The following is an 8,642-nucleotide window of genomic DNA, read 5'->3' as shown; positions in this document are numbered from 1 at the left end:
TATCTTTTCAAAAATATCTTCTCATCTTATCTTTTTCAAAAATCTAATTTCAAAATATCTTTTCTAACCTCCTAACTTCTTATCTTTTCAAAATTTGTTTCAACTAACTAACTAACTTTTTGTTTGTTTCTTAACTTTTTCAAAACTACCTAACTAACTCTCTCTCTCTAATTTTTGAAAATATCTTCCCTCTTTTTCAAAAATTTCTTTTTAATTAACTAATTATTCTTATTTTTATTTTTGATTTTAAAAATTTTTCGAAAAAATACTAACAATTTTCAAAAACCATTTTTCGAAAATCACTAACTTTTTTTCAAAATAATTTTCGAAAATTATCCCTCCCCCATCTTATTCTATTTATTCATTCATATCCTAACATCTCATCTCACATCTCTGCCATCCTCACAGTTGTGTTTCTTTCTTTACATCACATTCTTTGTCTCCCCCTCTTCTTCTACTTACACAGGGATCCCTATACTGTGGTATAAAGGATCTCTATTATTATTATTATTATTCTGTGCCTTCTCCTTTGTCATATGAGCAGGAGCAAGGATAAGAACATTCTTGTGGAAGCAGATCCAGAACCTGAAAGGACTCTGAAGAGAAAATTAAGAGAAGCTAAATTACAACAATCCAGAGAAAATCTTTCAGAAATTTTCGAACAGGAAGAGGAGATGGCAGCCGAAAATAATAATAATGTAAGGAAGATGCTTGGTGACTTTACTGCACCTAATTCCAATTTACATGGAAGAAGCATCTCCATTCTTGCCATTGTAGCAAACAACTTTGAGCTGAAACCTCAATTAGTTTCTCTGATGCAGCAGAACTGCAAGTTTCATGGACTTCCATCCGAAGATCCTTTTCAGTTCTTAACTGAATTCTTGCAGATATGTGATACTGTTAAGACTAATGGAGTAGATCCTGAAGTCTACAGGCTCATGCTTTTCCCTTTTGCTGTAAGAGACAGAGCTAGATTATGGTTGGATTCTCAACCCAAAGACAGCCTGAACTCTTGGGATAAGCTGGTCTCGGCTTTCTTAGCCAAGTACTTTCCTCCTCAAAAGCTGAGCAAGCTTAGAGCTGATGTTCAAACCTTCAGACAGAAAGAAGGTGAATCCCTCTATGAAGCTTGGGAAAGATACAAACAGTTGACCGAAAAGTGTCCTTCTGACATGCTTTCAGAATGGACCATCCTGGATATATTCTATGATGGTTTATCTGAGCTATCAAAGATGTCACTGGACACTTCTGCAGGTGGATCCATTCACCTAAAGAAAACGCCTGCAGAAGCTCAAGAACTCATTGACATGGTTGCTAATAACCAGTTCATGTACACTTCTGAAAGGAATCCTGTGAGTAACAGGACGCCTATGAAGAAGGGAGTTCTTGAGGTTGATACTCTGAATGCCATATTGGCTCAGAATAAAATATTGACTCAGCAAGTCAATATGATCTCTCAGAGTCTGCATGGAATGCAAGCTGCATCCAACAGTACTCAAGAGGCATCTTCTGAAGAAGAAGCTTATGATCCTGAGAACCCTGCAATAGCAGAGGTAAATTACTTAGGTGAACCTTATGGAAACACCTATAACTCAACATGGAGAAATCATCCAAATTTCTCATGGAAGGATCAAAAGCCCCAACAAGGCTTTAATAATGGTGGAAGAAACATGTTTAGCAATAGCAAGCCTTTTCCATCATCAACTCAGCAACAGACAGAGAACTCTGAACAAAATGCTTCTAATTTAGCAAATCTAGTCTCTGATCTATCTAAGGCCACTGTAAGTTTCATGAATGAAACAAGATCTTCCATTAGAAATCTAGAAGCACAAGTGGGCCAGCTGAGTAAAAGGATCACTGAAATCCCTCCTAGTACTCTCCCAAGCAATACAGAAGAGAACCCAAAAGGAGAGTGCAAGGCCATTGACATAAGCACCATGGCCGAACCTGTAAGGGAAGGAGAGGACGTGAATCCCAAGGAGGAAGACCTCCTAGGACGTCCAGTGATCAATAAGGAGCTTCCCTCTGAGGAATCAAAGGACTTTAAGGCTCATCTAGAGACCATAGAGATTCCATTGAACCTCCTTATGCCCTTCATGAGCTCTGATGAGTATTCCTCTTCTGAAGAGAATGAGGATGTTACTGAAGAGCAAACTGCCAAGTTTCTTGGTGCAATCATGAAGCTGAATGCCAAATTATTTAGCATTGATACTTGGGAAGTTGAACCTCCCTTGTTCATCAATGAACTAAGTGATCTGGATCAACTGACATTGCCTCAGAAGAGACAGGATCCTGGAAAGTTCATAATACCCTGCACCATAGGCACCATGATCTTTAAGGCTCTGTGTGACCTTGGTTCAGGAATAAACCTCATGCCCCTCTCTGTAATAGAGAAACTGGGAATCTATGGGGTGCAAGCTGCTAAAATCTCATTAGAGATGGCAGACAGTTCAAGAAAATAGGCTTATGGACAAGTAGAGGACGTGTTAGTAAAGGTTGAAGGCCTTTACATCCCTACTGATTTCATAGTCCTGGATACTGGAAAGGAAGAGGATGAATCCATCATCCTAGGAAGACCTTTCCTGGCCACAGCAAGAGCTGTGATTGATGTTGACAGAGGTGAAATAGTCCTTCAATGGAATGAGGACTCCCTTGTGTTTAAAACTCAAGAATCTCCCTCTGCAACCATGGAGAGGAAGCAGAAAAAGCTTCTCTCAAAGCAGAGTCAACCAGAGCCCCCACAGTCAAACTCTAAGTTTGGTGTTGGGAGGCCACAACCAAACTCTAAGTTTGGTGTTGAACTCCCATATCCAAACTCTAAGTTTGGTGTTGGAGAGTCTCAACAAAGCTCTGCACATCTGTGAGGCTCCATGAGAGCCCACTGTCAAGCTATTGACACTAAAGAAGCGCTTGTTGGGAGGCAACCCAATTTTTATTTATCTAACTATATTTTCCTTAGTTATATGTCTTTGTAGGTTCATGATCATGTGGAGTCACAAAATAAATATAAAAATTGAAAACAGAATCAAAAACAGCAGAAGAAAAATCACACCCTGGAGGAGCATCTGTCTGGCGTTCAGCGCCAGAACAGAGCATGGTTCTGGCGCTGAACGCCCAAAATGGGCAGCTTCTGGGCGCTGAATGCCAAAACAGGCATGGTTCTGGCGTTCAACGCCAGAAATGGCACACAAATGGGCGTTGAACGCCCAAAATGGCCACCAACCTGGCGCTGAACGCCTAGAGTTGGGTACAAAGGCATTTTTACATGCCTAATGGGTGCAGGGATGTAAATCCTTGAACACCTCAGGATCTGTGTACCCCACAGGATCCCCACCTACCTCCACTCACTTCTTCTCACCACTCTCTTTCACACAACCCCATAAACACTCTTCCCCAAAAACCCTTCACCAATCACCTCAATCTCTCTTCCCCATCACCTCTTCACCACTCACATCCATCCACTCCTCCCCATAAACCTACCTCATAAACTCCACCTACCTTCAAAATTCAAAACCAATTTCCCACCCAAACCCACCCATATGGCCGAACCTTAACCCCCCCTCCCTTCCCTATATAAAGACCCCCATTCTTCATCAAATTCACACAACACACCCCTCTACACTCTTCTTGGCCGAAACCACATCTCTCTCTCCCTCTCCATATTTCTTCTTCTTCTTCTTCTAGTATTTTGTTTATTGCTCGAGGGCGAGCAATATTCTATGTTTGGTGTGGTAAAAGCATAGTTTTTTTGTTTTTCCATTACCATTGATGGCACCTAAGACCGGAGAATCCTCTAAAAAGGGGAAAGGGAAGACAAAAGCTTCCACATCCGAGTCATGGGAGATGGAAAGGTTCATCTCCAAAGCCCATCAAGACCACTTCTATGATGTTGTGGCCAAGAAGAAGGTGATCCCTGAGGTCCCTTTTAAACTCAAAAGAAATGAGTATCCGGAGATCCGACATGAAATTCAAAGAAGAGGTTGGGAAGTTCTAACAAATCCCATCCAACAAGTCGGCATCCTAATGGTTCAAGAGTTCTATGCCAATGCATGGATCACCAAGAACCATGATCAAAGTAAGAACCCGGATCCAAAGAACTATGTTACAATGGTTCGGGGGAAATACTTAGATTTTAGTCTGGAGAATGTGAGGTTGCCGTTTAACTTGCCCATGATGCAAGGAGATGAACGCCCCTACACTAGAAGGGTCAACTTTAATCAAAGGTTGGACCAAGTCCTTATGGACATATGTGTAGAAGGAGCTCAATGGAAGGTTGACTCCAAAGGCAAGCCGGTTCAACTAAGAAGATTGGACCTCAAGCCTATAGCTAGAGGATGGTTGGAGTTCATTCAATGCTCAATCATTCCCACTAGCAACCGGTCTGAAGTTACCATAGACCGGGCCATCATAATCCATAGCATCATGATTAGAGAAGAGGTGGAAGTTCATGAGATTATACCTCAAGAACTCTACAAGGTGGCTGACAAGTCTTCCACTATGGCAAGGTTAGCCTTTCCTCACCTCATTTGCCACCTATGCAATTCAGCTGGGATTGACATAGAGGGAGATATCCTCATTAAAGAGGACAAGCCCATCACTAAGAAAAAGATGGAGCAAGCAAGAGAGCCCATTCATGGAGCTCAAGAGGCGTATGAAGCTCATCACCATGAGATCCCGGAAATGCCTCAAATGCACTTTCCTCCACAAAACTATTGGGAGCACATCAACACCTCCCTAGAAGAATTAAGTTCCAATATGGGACAACTAAGGGTGGAACATCAAGAGCACTCCATCATGCTTCATGAAATAAGAGAAGATCAAAAAGCAATGAGGGAGGAGCAACAAAGACAAGGAAGAGACATAGAAGAGCTCAAGGACATCATTGGTTCCTCAAGAAGGAAACGCCACCATCACTAAGGTGGATTCATTCCTTGTTCTTCTTTCTTCTGTTTTTCGTTTTCTATGTTATGTGCCTATCTATGTTTATCTCTTCATTACATGATCATTAGTAGTAGTAACTATGTCTTAAAGTTATAAATGTCCTATGACTCCATCACCTCTCTTAAATGAAAAATGTTTTAATTCAAAAGAATAAGAAGTACATGAGTTTCGAATTTATCCTTGAACTTAGCTTAATTATATTGATGTGGTGACAATGCTTCTTGTTTTCTGAATGTATGCTTGAACAGTGCATATGTCTTTTGAAGTTGTTGCTTAAGAATGTTAAATATGTTGGCTCTTGAAAGAATGATGACTAGGAGACATGTTATTTGATAATCTGAAAAATCATAAAAATGATTCTTGAAGCAAGAAAAAGCAGCAAAGAACAAAGCTTGCAGAAAAAAAAAAGAAAAAAGAAAAAATATAGGCGAAAAAAATAATAGAAAGAAAAAGCAAGCAGAAAAAGCCAAAAGCTCTTAAAACCAAGAGGCAAGAGCAAAAAGCCAATAACCCTTAAAACCAAAAGGCAAGGGCAATTAAAAAAGATCCCAAGGCTTTGAGCATCAGTGGATAGGAGGGCCTAAAGGAATAAAATCCTGGTCTAAGCGGCTAAACCAAGCTGTCCCTAACCATGTGCTTGTGGCGTGTAGGTGTCAAGTGAAAACTTGAGACTGAGCGGTTAAAGTCAAGGTCCAAAGCAAAAAAAAAAGAGTGTGCTTAAGAACCCTGGACACCTCTAATTGGGGACTTTAGCAAAGCTGAGTCACAATCAGAAAAGGTTCACCCAATTATGTGTCTGTGGCATTTATGTATCCGGTGGTAATACTGGAAAACAAAGTGCTTAGGGCCACGGCCAAGACTCATAAAAAAAGCTGTGTTCAAGAATCATCATACTGAACTAGGAGAGTCAATAACACTATTCGAAATCTGAAGTTCCTATAGATGCCAATCATTCTGAACCTTAATGGATAAAGTGAGATGCCAAAACTATTCAAGAGGCAAAAAGCTATAAGTCCCGCTCATATGATTGAAGCTCTGTTTCATTGATAGTTTGGAATTTGTAGTATATTCTCTTCTTTTTATCCTATTTGATTTTCAGTTGCTTGGGGACAAGCAACAATTTAAGTTTGGTGTTGTGATGAGCGGATAAATTATACGCTTTTTGGCATTGTTTTTAGTATGTTTTTAGTAGGATGTAGTTACTTTTAGGGATGTTTTCATTAGTTTTTATGTTAAATTCACATTTCTGGACTTTACTATGAGTTTGTGTGTTTTTCTATGATTTCAGGTATTTTCTGGCTGAAATTGAGGGACTTGAGCAAAAATCTGATTCAGAGGTTGAAGAAGGACTGTTGATGCTGTTGGATTCTGACCTCCCTGCACTCAAAGTGAATTTTCTAGAGCTACGAAACTCGAAATAGCGCGGTTCAAATTGCGTTGGAAAGTAAACATCCAGGACTTTCCATCAATATATAATAGTTCATACTTTGGCCAAGAATAGACGACGTAAACTTGCGTTCAACGCCAGCTTTCTACCCAAATCTGGCGTCCAGCGCCAGAAAAGGAGCCAAAACCAGAGTTGAACGCCCAAACTGGCACAAAAGCTGGCGTTCAACTCCAGGAAGGACCTCTACACGTGCAACACTTAGGCTCAGCCCAAACACACACCAAGTGGGCCCAGGAAGTGGATTTATACATCAATTACTTACTCATGTAAACCCTAGTAGCTAGTTTATTATAAATAGGGCCTTTTACTATTGTATTAGGCATCTTTTGATCATCTTAGGATCTTAGGATCATCTTTGAACGCATTGTTCTTAGAATTTAGGGGCTGGCCATCTCGGCTATGCCTGGACTTTCACTTATGTAATTTCAACGGTAGAGTTTCTATACTCCATAGATTAAGGTGTGGAGCTCTGCTGTTCCTCAAAGATTAATGCAAAGTACTACTGTTTTCTATTCAATTCATCTTATTTCACTTCTAAGATATCATTCGCACCAAAGAACGTGATGAAGGTGATGATTATGTGTGACGCTCATCATCCTTCTCCTTTATGAACGCGTGCCTGACAAACACTTCCGTTCTACATGAAATAAGCTAGAATGAATATCTTTTAGATCTCTTAACCAGAATCTTCGTGGCGTAAGCTAGAATGATGGCGGCATTCAAGAGAATCCAAAAAGTCTAAACCTTGTCTGTGGTATTCCGAGTAGGATTCGATGAATGAATGACTGTGACGAGCTCCAAACTCGCGATTGCAGGGCGTTAGTGACAGACGCAAAAGGATAGTAAATCCTATTCCAGCATGATCGAGAACCGACAGATGAATAGCCGTGCCGTGACAGGGTGCGTGAGCATATTATTCACTGAGAGGATAAGATGAAGCCATTGGCAAGGGTGATGCCTCCAGACGATTAGCCGTGCTGTGACAGGGCATTGGATCATTTTCCTGAGAGATGACCGAAAGTAGCCATTGACAGTAGTGATGTATCACATAAAGCCAGCCATGGAAAGGAGTAAGACTGACTGGATGAAGATAGCAGGAAAGCAGAGGTTCAGAAGAACGAAAGCATCTCCATTCGCTTATCTGAAATTCCTACCAATGAATTACATAAGTATCTCTATCCCTATTTTATTATATAATATTCGAAAACACCATTATCACTTTATATCCGCCTGACTGAGATTTGCAAGGTGACCATAGCTTGCTTCATACCAACAATCTCCGTGGGATTCGACCCTTACTCACGTCAGGTATTACTTGGACGACCCAGTGCACTTGCTGGTTAATTGTATCGAAGTTGTGACAAATTATGAATGTGTAATCACGATTACGCGTACCAAGTTGCTCACGTGCCAGGAATAGTTTGAGCCTGGACATCACAATTTCGTGCACCAGCTAGCCTGGGCGCCAGCTTAGGGACTTCTTGAACAGGTCAGGACCTGGGATGTTGTATGTATATATATGTATATAGTTATTATCTAGCTATGTCTAGGGGTGTTCTAACTAAAAGTCTATACTCTAATAAAGGCTGGATCACCGAATATTGTCAACTGCTTGTGATGTATTTATGTGTGGTTGTTTATAATTGTTTTTTATATTATCAGTTCTGAATTGATTATGAATGATACTGTTTGTTAATCCAAACGTTTTAAAAAAAAGTACCTCGTAAAATAACTACGCTTTTAACAATGAATCAGGCTCATATAATAAATAATAGATAATAATTAGGTAGAGAAATTGGTAGCGCTCGGTTTCTAGTATGATCATGACGTACCAGAAATTGGGTCATTACATACATCCACTCTAAGCTTGCTAAGCTTTTGAGGAGGAAAGAACTTGGCTAAGAAAGTCGTGACCAGCTTATCCCAAGAGTTCAGGATATCTTTAGGTTGAGAATCCAACCATATTGTAGTTCTGTCTCTTACAGCAAACGGAAAATGCATAAGCCTGTAGACCTCGGGATCAACCCCATTGATCTTAAGTGTGTCACAGATCTGCAAGAATTCAATTAAGAACTGAAAAGGATCTTCTGATGGAAGTCCATGAAACTTGCAGTTCTATTGCATCAGAGAAACTAATTGAGGTTTCCGCTGAAAATTGTTTGCTCCAATGGCAGGGATTGAGATGCTTCTTCCATGTAAATTGGATTTTGGTGCAGTAAAGTCACCAAGCATCTTCCTTGCATGGTTATTATTT

At 40.3% G+C, this 8,642-nt stretch overlaps 1 non-coding gene across 1 annotated transcript; it reads right to left on the bottom strand.

The window, feature by feature from the left end:
- Positions 1 to 1,070: 1,070 nt before the first annotated feature.
- On the bottom strand, positions 1,071 to 1,178 carry LOC112753164 (small nucleolar RNA R71). The gene has a single exon (XR_003177560.1). It is a non-coding gene; the product is annotated as a small nucleolar RNA R71 (small nucleolar RNA).
- Positions 1,179 to 8,642: the final 7,464 nt, after the last annotated feature.

This window comes from Arachis hypogaea, chromosome 15, assembly GCF_003086295.3.
Source record: "Arachis hypogaea cultivar Tifrunner chromosome 15, arahy.Tifrunner.gnm2.J5K5, whole genome shotgun sequence".
Classification (NCBI taxonomy): domain Eukaryota; kingdom Viridiplantae; phylum Streptophyta; class Magnoliopsida; order Fabales; family Fabaceae; genus Arachis; species Arachis hypogaea.
The sequence above is the reverse complement of the archived record's forward strand: the minus strand, read 5'-3'. Positions and strand labels throughout refer to the sequence as shown.